General features: G+C 42.9%; 1 protein-coding gene across 3 annotated transcripts in view; it reads right to left on the bottom strand.

The window, feature by feature from the left end:
- Positions 1-9,438, bottom strand: part of LOC134860703 (uncharacterized) — a 45,156-nt gene extending 35,718 nt beyond the window's left edge. The window contains exon 1 of one of the 3 annotated variants that reach the window (XM_063877490.1): positions 9,323-9,438. The gene's annotated coding sequence lies outside the window, so the exon portion shown is untranslated. The remainder of the gene's footprint in view (positions 1-9,322) is intronic. The other 2 variants (XM_063877491.1, XM_063877492.1) reach the window with 2 other exon arrangements.
- Between the last annotated feature and the right edge of the window lie 4,034 nt (positions 9,439-13,472).

Here is a 13,472-nt window from a genome sequence, read left to right as displayed (position 1 = left end):
TCAATTTAGAGACTCTACATACTAAAAATGAGCAGAATATGTCCTCTTTTGCTCGTTAGACCCAATTAAAAAACCTGGACCGAGTACCTGATTGTCTTGAAGCTTGGATTCATCTCGGAGAATCCATCCACAACGTTGTGCCCTCTAGAATGACACATATAAATATGTGCTGCCTGAACCCCTGATGCCGTCGTTTGTCTTTGGAGGGCAGACTCAAAATCAAACATTTATTGGTTTGGAGCCGAGGTGTAAATCAATGGCGGTCTGTGTGGGCCGGTATCCATCCTTCTGAAATGCTATTTGGCACGCCGCTGACAGCCTCTGGAGTGGCATTTATTCTACTCAACTATCCCAAACATCATTATTATTATTAAAGGACCAAAAGCAGTTCAAAAAAACCCAAATGCTCAATTAATTTCCGACACTATGGGCATTTCTATTTATTCCAGGAGCCAATTAAATGATCCGATAGTGTGATAAATGCTTTGGTAATTAGAGTTTGTTGTAATTACAGCATGTGATTCAGATGGATAACCCCAGACAGGCTATCCAAGTCAGATCTATCTTTAGGTTAATGATATATTTCAGAAATGTCACACTGCGCAGCGAGCTAATGCTAATCTAAATGAACAGATGAGAAAACAGTCGTGGAAAGCGGACATGATGGATTCAAAATATGGGTTTCAACCATGTCAGTGCACAGATGGTACTGGGCGGCTTGTCAATGCATATGTACTGCCATGCTTTTATATATGCAACAGCTCTGGGAGAAGTTGCCTTATCTCTGGTTGAATTCAAACATTCAAGCATCTGCGGCTCGCCCTCAGGAAAAAACGCTCTAAAATCGCTTAAAATAAGACGACATGTATACTTCCAAACCACTGCTTGTTCATTTGATTTGTGGTGCCGTGAATGAAGCTCAAAAGGATGTGAACTCCTTTCATCTGGAGCTGATGAAGCTACCATGTAATGTGTTTTCTACACACATGAGTAGTTTCATTTCCTGCCATCATCGCAGTCACTTTTTTATTTCCTTAACTGACTCTAAATGGTGTTTTGTGTAATATCATTTCACAACGTCGTTAATGCAAAACTGCAATTTTCCGCTGCACACCATCAGAGTAAAATATCGGATAAACACGCATACTGAATCATGAGCTACAGAAACCCTGAATACTTTTAATGAACCACCTGTAGTACCAATAAATGAATGCAGCAGATGTAAATCCTGCAGGATGATCCACAACACTGCAGCCGACATCTTGAGCTAAAGTCTCTGAGGCTCTCTGACATTTCCATATGAAATACATCTGGTTTGTCGAGACTCATGGAAAACTTGGAGCTAAACATCCCCCCCCTCCTCCTCCTCCTCCTCCTCCTCCTCCTCCAAGTCTTCCTCGGGGGTTGTTTGTTGCAGGAGTGTTTGCGGGTTGCAACAGAACCCTTATATTTCACCCGAGGGACACAAACACCGTCGCAACAGAAGCAATTTGGGAGCTGAATGAAAGAAAAATCAATTATGCCAAAACCCCTTATTAACAATTAGTGGTGGTGAGGGGGCTTTTGTTTTTTGTTGATTGTTTTGAGAGTGGCGGCAGCTGGGCTTGTTTGTCTGACTATTGTCTTCAATGCTGATTGTCAGCGCCTGAAGCGGGCAACGATGCCAAATATAATTTCTGGGTGTGCAAGTTTTACAGGAGACAAACTCCGGGGTCACGAGGTGGAGACGAAGCAAAGCCATCGGTTTCCAGTCTGCTGGCTCACATATAATGAGAGACCTTTAAAAACAAGTGTATTTCCTCTAAAAGGAATTAATTACAGTGAATGTCACCACGCTTTGTATTTAAGAATAACATTTGTTAGTATGCTGGCATGTTAGGGTTCATTTCAAACTGGTATATATATACACATTTTAGCCTCACTGTGACAAAGGCAACAATGGGTATTATTTAAGACAAAACCTCAGCCGAGCGTCCCACATTTAACTGTGAGCCCGGGTTTAATTGCACACCAATCAGAGTCAATGTACCACTAAGGAAGGTAGCCTAATAGTGCTGAATTGGAGTTTAAATGGGGTGATTCATCAGGACTCTAAGTGGACCACATACCCTCCGACGTCTATCAATAGTTATTATAATTCTCACAGGGAAGAAAAACTCCCTGCTTTCTAACCTGGGATGTTTGTATATTGCATAGTATGCAAATAAAACACAAAGTAGGTTACAGGAAAGATCAGGCATTGTACAACCGGGAGCAAAATGTTATAATCAGGATCAATATTTGAATCCAAACACCTGAAAGATAATTTGTCTCACTGTGCTTTTTTTTTTTAACAGCTGCTCACAGAGCTGACCTTTCCTCTGAGTCTCATCACATCTCGAAAAAGCACAGCTTCAAAGTTTGAAACACAGTTCAGCTCACTTATCTGTGTAGAGGACATCGCCCCCGGGCCCCTGCGGGCAGAGCTGGGCGACCCCTTACATCCAGCCACAGCTGGCGAGGGGCTGGTTGGCCGATGATGAGCAGCTGGCTTTGTCACATTAGCCGGGACCTCAGGTGACCCCGGGTTGGCTCGGCAGGCTGCTGGCTTACCAAAAATGCCTGAAGGGGGGGCTCGGTGTGGAGCTCGGGGGGTGGGGGCAGGAAATGAGGCGCGCAGTTGATGACTGGTGGAGTACAAGTCAAGCGCGCTTTCGCCTCAGCTCATGCTCGGCCGGTGGCCAGCAGGAGCAGATGTTGGGCGCTGATTTGGTCACTGGGACGCGCCAGGGGGTGGTATTTATAAAAAAAAGGTCTCATGGTCAAATGTGATTTTCGCCATGTGGTCGCCAGGTAGAAGCAGAACTTGTTTACATGAGTTTAAAATGTTAGCTTGAGACGCACGGTGTTGGAGGGGATGCAGGTTGTGTTGCACTGTGATGGTTAATAAGTGGAAGTCAGTGCTTTGGTTTCCTGAATCCTAGGGTCATATTTCAACACCAGGAACGATTTCTCTTACTGGAACGAGAAAGCCAACAAGGAGGGCATTAAAATACATTTTAATGGCAGTCCTGCAAGGCTCACACAAAGCCATAATGTCATCATGGTAAGGCTCGAATGTCAACTAAAGAAATAACCTGCTGCTAAGAGAATCAGCTGGAAGGCAATACAATTAAACTTTCATAAAAGCTGGTCCAGCCCCTCTCGCTACAACAGCTACACAGTACATCAACTTATGCCAGATTTATCCTCCAGCGTGGTCCAGAGAGCACAAATAGAGGATAATTATTGTAAAGCATGCTGAAATCTAATCATCTACTAACAGGATACTTGTTTTCGGTCAAGTAAACACACACGATGAGCAGGGAACATGATTTAGCATGTCGGCTAAACTGCTGTGGAATATTTACAGGAGGATGGGGATCTGAAGCTCGGAAAATGTACTCGTGATGAAAGTGGAGATCAAATCGAAAGTAAAAACCCTGAGGCTGGGCTTCCTGCTGAGAAGGAAGGAGGGGGAACGGGGGAGGATGTGAAAGGGACAGGAAGTGGTGAGCAGTGTTAGAGAGAGGAATGGGGAAGACAGAGATAAATATTGCACGTAAAAATTGAGGTAAACAAGCTTAGTCAGTAACTAAATGCATATGAATCATGCAGGTGCAGCAAGAGGGATCAGTGGTTTGTTTATAGACAAACAAGTACAGTAAACAACGTGTATTCCCGCTGTTTCCAGGCGCTATGCTATTAGCTAACAAGCTTTATATTTATAGCACAAACTTCAAAGTGGAATTAATCTTCAAATCAAACTCTGAAACTCAAAGGGCTTCCCTGGCAGCAGCAGGGGCATGATCAGTGTCAGCTCTCGGCGATATGAGGAGTGGAGCACGTCCTCTAATAGGCATGAATATATATTAAGAGAAGGCATGAGTAGGAAGTCGTTCACCTGCAGAGTGAACACAGCCTCAGATTTCCACGCAGCACGACTTAGAGATGATTTATATAGATTGAGAAAAGGAGGATGAGGAGTTAGCTGTGAAGTTAACAGGGTGGATTTAATCAGCCGTATTATAGAAAAGGAGCTTCCTACCTACCGCTGTGTCGAATATCCCGCCCTAAAGTACATTATCAGTCAGAAACTTAATCCTCAGTATGTCCTTTAGTCTTGTGTTGAGATGTATTAGAAATACCAATTACCTGAGAACACTCCCTGAAATCGAGCAGATGTTTCACACTTATTACTGCAGATCCAGTCATATTTCTCTGTCGGTTTCACGAGGACATTTGGCTGTGAAAAACAAATTATAGTAACTGACCTCATAGGAGCGCTATAATTAAAAACACACACACTAAAACAACATGAAAGCTAATAGAAAAAGACATTTGCTTGATCATAGACGGTTTGATTGTTCGATTGAAACACAAAACAATTATATTTTCTTCCAATTCCAATAGATTTTGCAACTTATATTGCAATCATTTTTGCAATTACATAAAAAAAGTATTGTTCAGAGTCCACCAATAATGATATTTAATTATGCAATTACTGTGAGTGAAATTAAAAGTTCCTCTGCATGCTATTGGGACTACATGTGTGTGGATATTTAAACGTTTAGTTTGGGGAAAGTCGTCTAGTGAGGTAGAAAAACCGCCGGTTTGATTTGTTTTTCCTCTCCCCCAGCCCTTGGTGAAGTTATATAAGGTGCACTTGCATGATTCATGTGCATTCAGAGACAAACAGCCTTTCCCGTGCATCAGCGATTATTCTCAAATACCCCCGTCACCTCTTCAGAGGGTGGACGTCTCATTTCAAAGCAGGATCCATAAAACACATTAAGTAATGGGTGCTTGTGTGTGTGTGTGTGTGTGTGTGTGTGTGTGTGTGTGTGTGTGTGTGTGTGTGTGTGTGTGTGTCTTTTTTTTGCCTTTGTGCGCCGCACAGTCCCCAGAAAAATTAAGTTAATTTAGCGGTCTATTGAGTAGTCCATTCTGTTTCCCATCACATCCCAAGGTGACAGCGTGATACTCCATAATGCACCTTCATGTTGTTTTGACGAGAGAGCGAGGAGGTGGGGGGGGGGGAGACAAAGAGATGGCCTGTGTGTTTGCTCCTCACGGTGCTTTTCTCCCACACAGTCTGCTATTACAGCCCCTCTAATCAGATTTGCCAAGCGAGGCCAAATGCAGGGCTTCCAGCTCGACTACCTTAACGCAGCGAGAGGGGGCGAGCCATCGGAAAAGCTCTCTTTGGACGGGCGGCCGCAATAACAGTGATCACTCCTGACAGCGGCGCATGAGTGGAGACCACACTCACATTTGGCACGGTGCTCAGATGTCATTTCACCTTCGGCGCACACTAAAAGGTGACAGGCTTCATCTTTCTTGCGGTGCAGCCGGACAGGTAGTAGGTGTAGGCTCAGGAGAGGGGGATGTAGGCTGAAGGCAATATGTATTATAGAACGACAAGACGGAGTGACAGCTTCAGATATGTGAATAATACATAATAAATGTCACTCATGCTGGCTTTATACTCTGTAATTACATAATATTAGAGCACAGATTGGGTCTCTGACGGGATAATGAGGCAGAATCAATAGCAATAACACGTCCGATACGAAAGCAGGTATAATCTGCATTTAGTTAGACGGCCATTTGTGGTTTCAGGGCTAAAATTTGACTCAAAATCAGCAGCGGACACACAGGCAGCACTCATTGCAGCTTGTGAGGGCAGCACCGTGAAATGGGAATTTGTTTGGAGCTTCTAGTTCGGCTTCAATGAGTCAGAAACAAATCCTATGCAGCCAAATAGTTTAATAGTGAAGCCTAATATTTATAGAACACATGCAAACTATCACCATCATGACCAGCGAAAGGAGTTACTCGACAGCACGGACTCCCAGTTTGTTATTACTAACTAAAGTACTGAAGGTAGGGCATTTCAGAAGCTGAATTTCAGAGCCAAGGACATATGAGCCTTTGTTTGCTCTCCATTCATTTAATAAAATCTCACTTTCACTTTGAAGAGTGTCTTTTCCAATGCCAGACTGGAGCTTCATATTGTTCATCCCTATTGGACCAGTTTTGTCTCCAATATGCACTCGCACTTTTTGCATATAAAAGAATGTGTACAACATCGATGTGATCTTTACGAAACCAGGACAGGACAAGCCTTGTGCATCTTTGAGCAATTTGCTAGAACAAATAACCTGCAACCTCCTTTCTATACCTGGATGTCGTAGCAATACAGGGATATTCCTGAGCAGGATAAAAGGGAAAAGCTGTCCACAGCCTCCTTGATCTTCACATCAAATATCCCCAAACCTTCACAGGAAGTTGTGCGCGATGTAGGTGCAGACTTTCCCAATTCCTACATCTCTCAAAAGAACTGGAAGCTTTCTCCCCCCCTTTGAAGAAATGATCCAATCTCCCACTGCACAGGACGACTGAAGCCGATCCAAAAGCGAGACGCTGACCCTATTCTTTCACAAGTAGTATTCATAGAGAGTCGGTTATTATATTGGTTTTCATTCTCAGCCAATCTCTGGAAACTTTTGGGACACTTTGAGTGGACGGATTATCTGCAAAACTGCATTTCCTGTCGGGAAATAAACAACTAACTCACGCTGCTGAAGTCCTTTGCTTTCTGGGGATCATAAGCAGCTGGAAATATGCCTTTGGTTTGGGACACTTTGATGCATATTCCTCTGTTTAACCTCCACCCGACTCACAGAACATCTTTTCATATTATTCCTTGTAAGTGATTGATACAGCGGAGGGAGGAGACAATGGAATGAAGCGGGCGGTATCAATCATCATCAGAGGAAGGTCATTGGTGTGGATACTCCAGCCTTTCTGTGCCCCTAGTTTTAAACCTAACGTCCGGTCGTCTTCGGACAAAAAGAGATCCCACCGTGATGAAGCAGGAACAATAATTAAGCAACAAGTATTCTTACTTGTTCCTGAACACCGTCATATTGTGTAATCCCATTGATTATGACTACTTTAATGAGTTTGACCTGCTGGGGTATCGCATTAATGTGCAGCCAGGGAATTCAATTATGACCAATGCTGCAGGAAGTGTGTGACAGGCAGTGGAAACAGTAGCCTCTTGCTCCCAACTAAATACTTTTACGGTCTTATCGAGCATCTGCTGCACTGACAAGGTGTTGCCTCTACATGAGGCTTAATTATTTTTCCTGGCATAGATGCATTAGTGGAAGAAGTGCTGTGTAACAAATTCAACCTTTAATGTCTTTAAAGTGAGTCAATCTTGGATCAAAAGTAATCCACCGCTAACTTTATCCAACATTAAACATTTCAACCCATTGTTGGATTTGGTTTTTGCTCTAGAAAAAGAGAAAACAGCAGGAAAGTTAAAGCCAACGTGTCCAATTTATGACAGAAAGACATGCAAAGTACTGACACAACCATATGTGCATTTCTGGGGGTTCTTCAGTGCATTAATGCCAAAACATCTTACTGCAAATCTGCCTTATAAACAGTCCTGCTCACTTATTGCCATTATTGTTCAAAATTAGAGTTATTATCCTCACATCACCGAACCAGACGACACAGATGAGTCAAGATCTAAGGCAGAGACAAGTAATTGCACTAGTGCTTTAATCTTTCCGCGCTCCTCCTCTCCTGCTTTAGTTTACAATGAGCTCTTCCTACACCTGCAGCTTCATCACCAGGAGATCCACAGCAAGCTGTATTCTGCGGCAAAGGCTCTACTCTCAAATATTTCCCAGACCACAAAGCTGACGTCCATTCCTGATGTGCTGCTGATCCGGCGGTAGTCCCATCACCGATCTGAATATAGATATTTCTTCCTGGCTGCATGCATCCCCTTTGATAGTCTTATGCATATTCATTAGCTTGTGATATCCACCAGAAGGTTATTATCCATAAATGTCACTCTGTAATTAATTAATCCTGTCTGCTGGTTGCTCTCCCTGCCTCATTAATGAGCCAAGATTGTATTCGTGTGTCCAAAATATACGGCTCTATTTTGGATTCAGACGCCAGAATATTTCACTTCATTAGCAGCGGGGAATCGCCGCAGGGCCATTTGACGGGCGGGATCTGCGTCGTGATGTTTCCCTGTCAGCACAGGATCCCATTTGTGTGTTTGGGTTGTTAAGGTAATGAGCGAGCACACGGCTGCAGAGTCGGGGAACGTCTTGTTCCACGAGGCAAAGTTTACTCACACTGAGAATGAGAATCACCTTGGATGGGTAATGCGGTCCAAGGAGACAATTATCGGGGTAATTTTGTGCTGTTTAGCCAATTGATTTTTAAAGCTATCCCAGAGGCACAACTATTACTGTTGGTTTGAGTTTTAATAAAAATCCAATATGAATTTGCACAAAGCCGAGATGAGTAACTCTGGCACATTAGGCTAATAGAGAAGAATACCACAGCTCACAAACGGCTCGCAAATAGCCTGACATTTACCCCTCCACGCACTCAATTATTGGTGAGAATTCTATCCTAAGGCTCTGCTCAGTTATGCACGGTGCTTCCTGCAAATGTAATAACATATATATAGGCTTTAAGGGACACATGCTCTGCTGATGTGTTGGCCGGATGGCTTAGCGCTACGAGAGATAGCATCATAATTGGAAGCTCACATGTATAAAAAAAACGTAAAAAACATAAATGTAAATCGAACAACTCGAGCAGAGGACTTCCTTTGTGTGGCTTCTGACATCAAACTACAATCCCCAGAAGATGGAGAAAGACAGAGAGGTGACTGGTTTGCTTGTGATGTGATGGGAAAGCTTGGAAAAAAAGATAGCAGAATGTGTTGGGAGTGATTACAATTTATCCACGGATAGATATTCCACCCCGTCTTTTATTTATCACTGAATAGAAAGAAAGTAGTAATATGAAGGCAAAGCAGCTCAGCTAAGCCAAACTTCTCACAGGTCTTAGAGAGCTTTGAGCTAAATGCTAACATAAGCCGGTTAACATTTGCCATTTATCACTTAACACAAAGGACAGAAGAGGCGGAGGGAAATGCCAAACTAAAGTATCACGTAGAGGACTTGAATATCATCCATTTTGCTCCAACTATCGCAAATCTCCAATAGCTGTGACCAAATACTGTACATACAAGGCTTCAAAGCTGAATTCCCAGTGACTACATCCACAAATACACCCAACAGATGTTGGAATATTTTTGATATAGACCGACAACACCTGCCTCCAAATAGAAAAGGCTCCAGCATAACAAATAAAGGGAACTAGCTGACCAAAAACACAATCAAAATGTCTTCAAATCCCACATCTGATGCCAGCAGGATGTTAGTGGTACTGTTACACAGATTGTAGGGGGTCATACCTTTGGCTCCGTGCATGCATCATGGGATGGCAGTCTCCACTGTGCAGGGAGGGAGGCAGGGAGGGAGGGTCTCTCTTAGATCTGGTGTTGGCAGGCTCCTGGCAGAAATATTTGATATAATTAATAATGTCTTTCATAGGATTATCTCAAAACAGTCACTAAGCTTAATCGTCAATTATCAAGGCCGATTAGTCTGTGAAACTTTAGGGTACACATGCTCATTAATCCGAAAAGCACTGATTTATCCTGATGGATTGATAGTAGCCGTCTTTAATCAAGCTTTGTGGGTATTATAATTCTTTCAAACAAGTCTGAAACTGACTCAAACACAACCAAGAGTCCAAATGTGTTTTTGAATGAATGTGCAGCTATGTTACAACCCCCAAGGTCGCCCAAGGTGAATTAAGCAGGTAAAATAATGTCATTTACCTGAAAGCTGGTTTGTTTTGAAGCCATGCTCCAGCAGCTGGTCAACAACAGTTTACTTCCTGGAAGGGGAGGGACTTCCTGGGATGTGCTATCCAATGACATTCAAGAGATGTACTGCAATTTGGAAATGAATCAGAAGACAGAAACAGTTTCCACAGACTAAGTGCATGAGTGTGGTTTGCAGCAGGTGAATCGTCTTAGCATCAAGGGGTCCAGAGGGGGAAAGGGTGTGACCTCGCCCCCACAAAACACACACATGAGGCTCCCTTCTTAAAGGTGTAGAGTATGGATACAGAGGCAAGCTTCAGGAACTGTCATTACTTTACATACTCATGGTTTCATATCAGCATCTCTCATGAGAAACATAAACGTCCAAAGCTTCCTAAGTGGCATTTCTTCTCATTTCAAACTCTGTTTATGAGCTGCTTGGTTCTTGCAATATACAAAACTTTACAACCTAATTAACAACCTTTTCCTAGACACTACACTGGTGTATTTCTCCATAAATACGCATGAAAAATACTCTAGTTTCAAGCTGTCAAACAGTACAGCACACCAAACCGAGTTAAGCAGTCCAACTACACAATTTTCCATTATGCAAATGTGTATACAACCCATATTACTCAATATGTTTCCCCACAACTGTTTCTTCAAAAGCTAAGCAGCTACAACATTTAGAAAATATTATACTAAGCATCATTATTTGATGATGCCTCGCTGTGAAGGATTATCCGAGGGGGAATTTTTACTTTAAACTCAGCTAGCAGCAGGCCTTTTATTCTACTTTACTCACTTAATTTGAACTGTAGGAAAGAGAAGGAACCCGTAGATAAGTAGTATTATTAAAATGGGTGGTAAATATTCTCTTTTGCTCTGAAAGGGGAGGCAATCTGTATTCCTGACAAAGCATACCTGCAGTGAAACTTGGCTTGATCGTACATCACAGGCAGGTGGAGAAATAATAACCCAGCAATGAATTATTTAGGTATATAACTGTGTATTACTTAATTGCCGGCATGAAATCCATTTATTGTGATTTGATTTGGAGCAAAGAAATGACTCACAGAAACTTCTCTATTGCACGAGAAAGTGTCCTTTCATCCGGCACAAAAAGGTATTTCACAGCTCGGCTGCACATGCACCGACTCAATTACTCTCCTGTAGCTGTGAGCTTTGTATAATGAAAGAGTCCTGAATCACAGCACACAGATAAAGTGACCGGCGTACGTGACTTCTCCAAGATTCACAACGGAAAGTATTTATCTGTGAATATCAAAAGGCCTCGGCACACCGTTTCTCTTTTGAGGCACTGCATCACTTTGAAAGAGTTACAACCTGAAGTAATTTAGGCCGATCCCCTCGGAGGAACCTCCTGGTGTGTCCTTGAACGCTGAGCCTGTGGTGAGAGCAGACATAAAGTGCTCATTTGTCATCTGAAACGTGTCTCCGCTCCCTCCAGAGTTCAGAGACAGCATGAGCTGCTTTACCGCTTGATGTTTAGTTGCTTTTAATAATAAAAATAGAGGTGGGGCAGCTTCTCCTTTTGTTCCTCGGCTATTTATGCTTCTGCTTAAACGTGTCACGCTGATTTATAAAACATCAGTCAGCAAGTTCTTGATTATATTACGGATGCTCGGCCTCTCCTCCTCGCGCCGGTTAATAAGGTTATATTGAGTTTGACAGATGTGAGAGCAGGAGGAGTGGTGTTATGGCATATTCAGCTGTAGCTCCAAATGAAGGAGGACGTGAGCCTCAAATGCTAAGTGATGCTTCTTTTGCGGAGCTAAAATGTTTATGATAGAAGTACTGACAGGTAATTCCAGCTGTGGGAATGGGCTGAAAAGTCATTTTGAGGCAAGTGCTTCCACCTTTTTAACTCTTATCTTGATGGAGCTGCTCTGCTTCTAGCATCTACCTTAAATATTTGCATGCATACAGCTTTACTTGTCAAAAAATATCCAGATTCCGACAATAACCTACAAGATATATGACTAAATGTACCATCTACTTTAACTTCTAGCTTATTTTAGAGGCCTCTATCATGTATTTTCTTCATTTGCAGGAAGAAGCATGATTTTAAGAGTGCATTTTCAGTGTTTTTGTGCAAACATTGAAGCAGAACGTTTAATCAAATCTGATGATCCTCCTTATTAAAGGGAACCTGGGGAGGATTTGACTACCGGTGCCGATATGGTGCTGTGTTTTCCGTTGCCAGACCTTTGTTAATTTGCAAACTCTGAAAAGTAAAGTAATGTCGAGCTCTGGTGAAGCATTTGGATTTGGTGAGAAGAGCAATGGAGGTACAAACTTTGTGCAACAGTACTTCCCTGCCATGTTTCATTTATTCTATTTGAATCTGAGAATAAGAGCACCTCCACTTCATGCACACACACACCCACCTGCTGGGAGAGTCTGAAATCAGCAGATTAAGAAAGTGGAAGGTTTCCAAAAAAGCTCTCTGCAGGATTTGCTCATGAGGCTATGAGTTTGGGGACGCTCCACTGCCTTGCATGTAGGCAAAGGTTTAAAAAGTGTATTTTAGTGGGCGTCTCTCTTAGGAATTCGGCAGGCAAGGAGTCATCTACGTGCATGCATGAAAACTTCCACAATGGCAGGGAGGTTTCTTCCCAAACTTGTTCTTCCAGCTTGGATTAAGGTGCTGTCAGAGAACAGTATCATGGGAGGCTTCTGCAAACGGAAAGATTAGAGGAGAAATATTACCTGAAGGCTTACTGCGCTATCTTCCCACGTGCTGTGAGACTTCCCGGCGGCGTTCAATACTCTAAAAAACACTGTTTGCTTACGTGTGTGTGGTCCAGAAAGTAATCACCCGTCTGTCAGGCTGACATGTGACAGAACAGTGGGACGGCTTCAGTGTCTTCCTGCGATTGTTCGACTCATCCCCACCTCCCAGGGCGGCCGATATCGCTCCTCTCTGCATCTCTTCATCCAAATGAGACTCGGGTGTTTGATGTGCAGACTTCATTTGAGCCCCTGTGGGAGACCAAGTTGAAGTTTGTTCCCCTTGTTAACAGAGGCCTTTGCAGCCAGGATCCACCAGGCGGCCCGCTGCTTCCCTCCCTCCCTCTCGTGGGACGGAGACGTCTGAGAAAACGTTATCTGCTGACTTCAAATGAGAGCTGAAGAGGGGGCAGCTTTGTTAGGGAACACTGTGGCTCCCTCATGCTATTCACAATTGTTTTAATTCCTCCTTTGAGCAGAGCTCTCTCAGCCTCTCTGTTTTTTTATTATCATTAAAGCACTTCTATTGTTTCAAGGAAAAGGAGGCCAGATTTAGATGCAAGGCAGTTGGGGAGGAGCATTGAGGGGAGGTTTAGGAATGACCTTGATGAAAATAGCACTCTGGATATAAGAGGGCCGCCAAATTAAAAGCTACTACTTCCAGTCATTATGCTAAGCTAACTGGCTGTTTGCTTTAGCTTCACATTACTGATACAGGCGTGAGATTGCTATCATTTCATCTCACTCTCAGTTAGAACAAGTGAATTCAACTGCCGCATAATCTACTTTGGTCTCAAGGATCATATTGAACATTTGAGTACTGTTGAATAAAATAAAACACATTTTAGGGACTATTATTACCTTTGATAGGAGCTCAGAAACACACCCACACACAAGCCATTAAATAAACCAAACAATACACAGCAACGTCTCACTCTCTTCTACCAGGACATGTTTATTTACAGCGGCAAATGACAGG

The sequence above is a fragment of the Eleginops maclovinus genome, chromosome 24 (genome assembly GCF_036324505.1).
Source record: "Eleginops maclovinus isolate JMC-PN-2008 ecotype Puerto Natales chromosome 24, JC_Emac_rtc_rv5, whole genome shotgun sequence".
Classification (NCBI taxonomy): Eukaryota; Metazoa; Chordata; class Actinopteri; order Perciformes; family Eleginopidae; genus Eleginops; species Eleginops maclovinus.
This window is presented reverse-complemented; position numbering and strand designations above follow the sequence as displayed.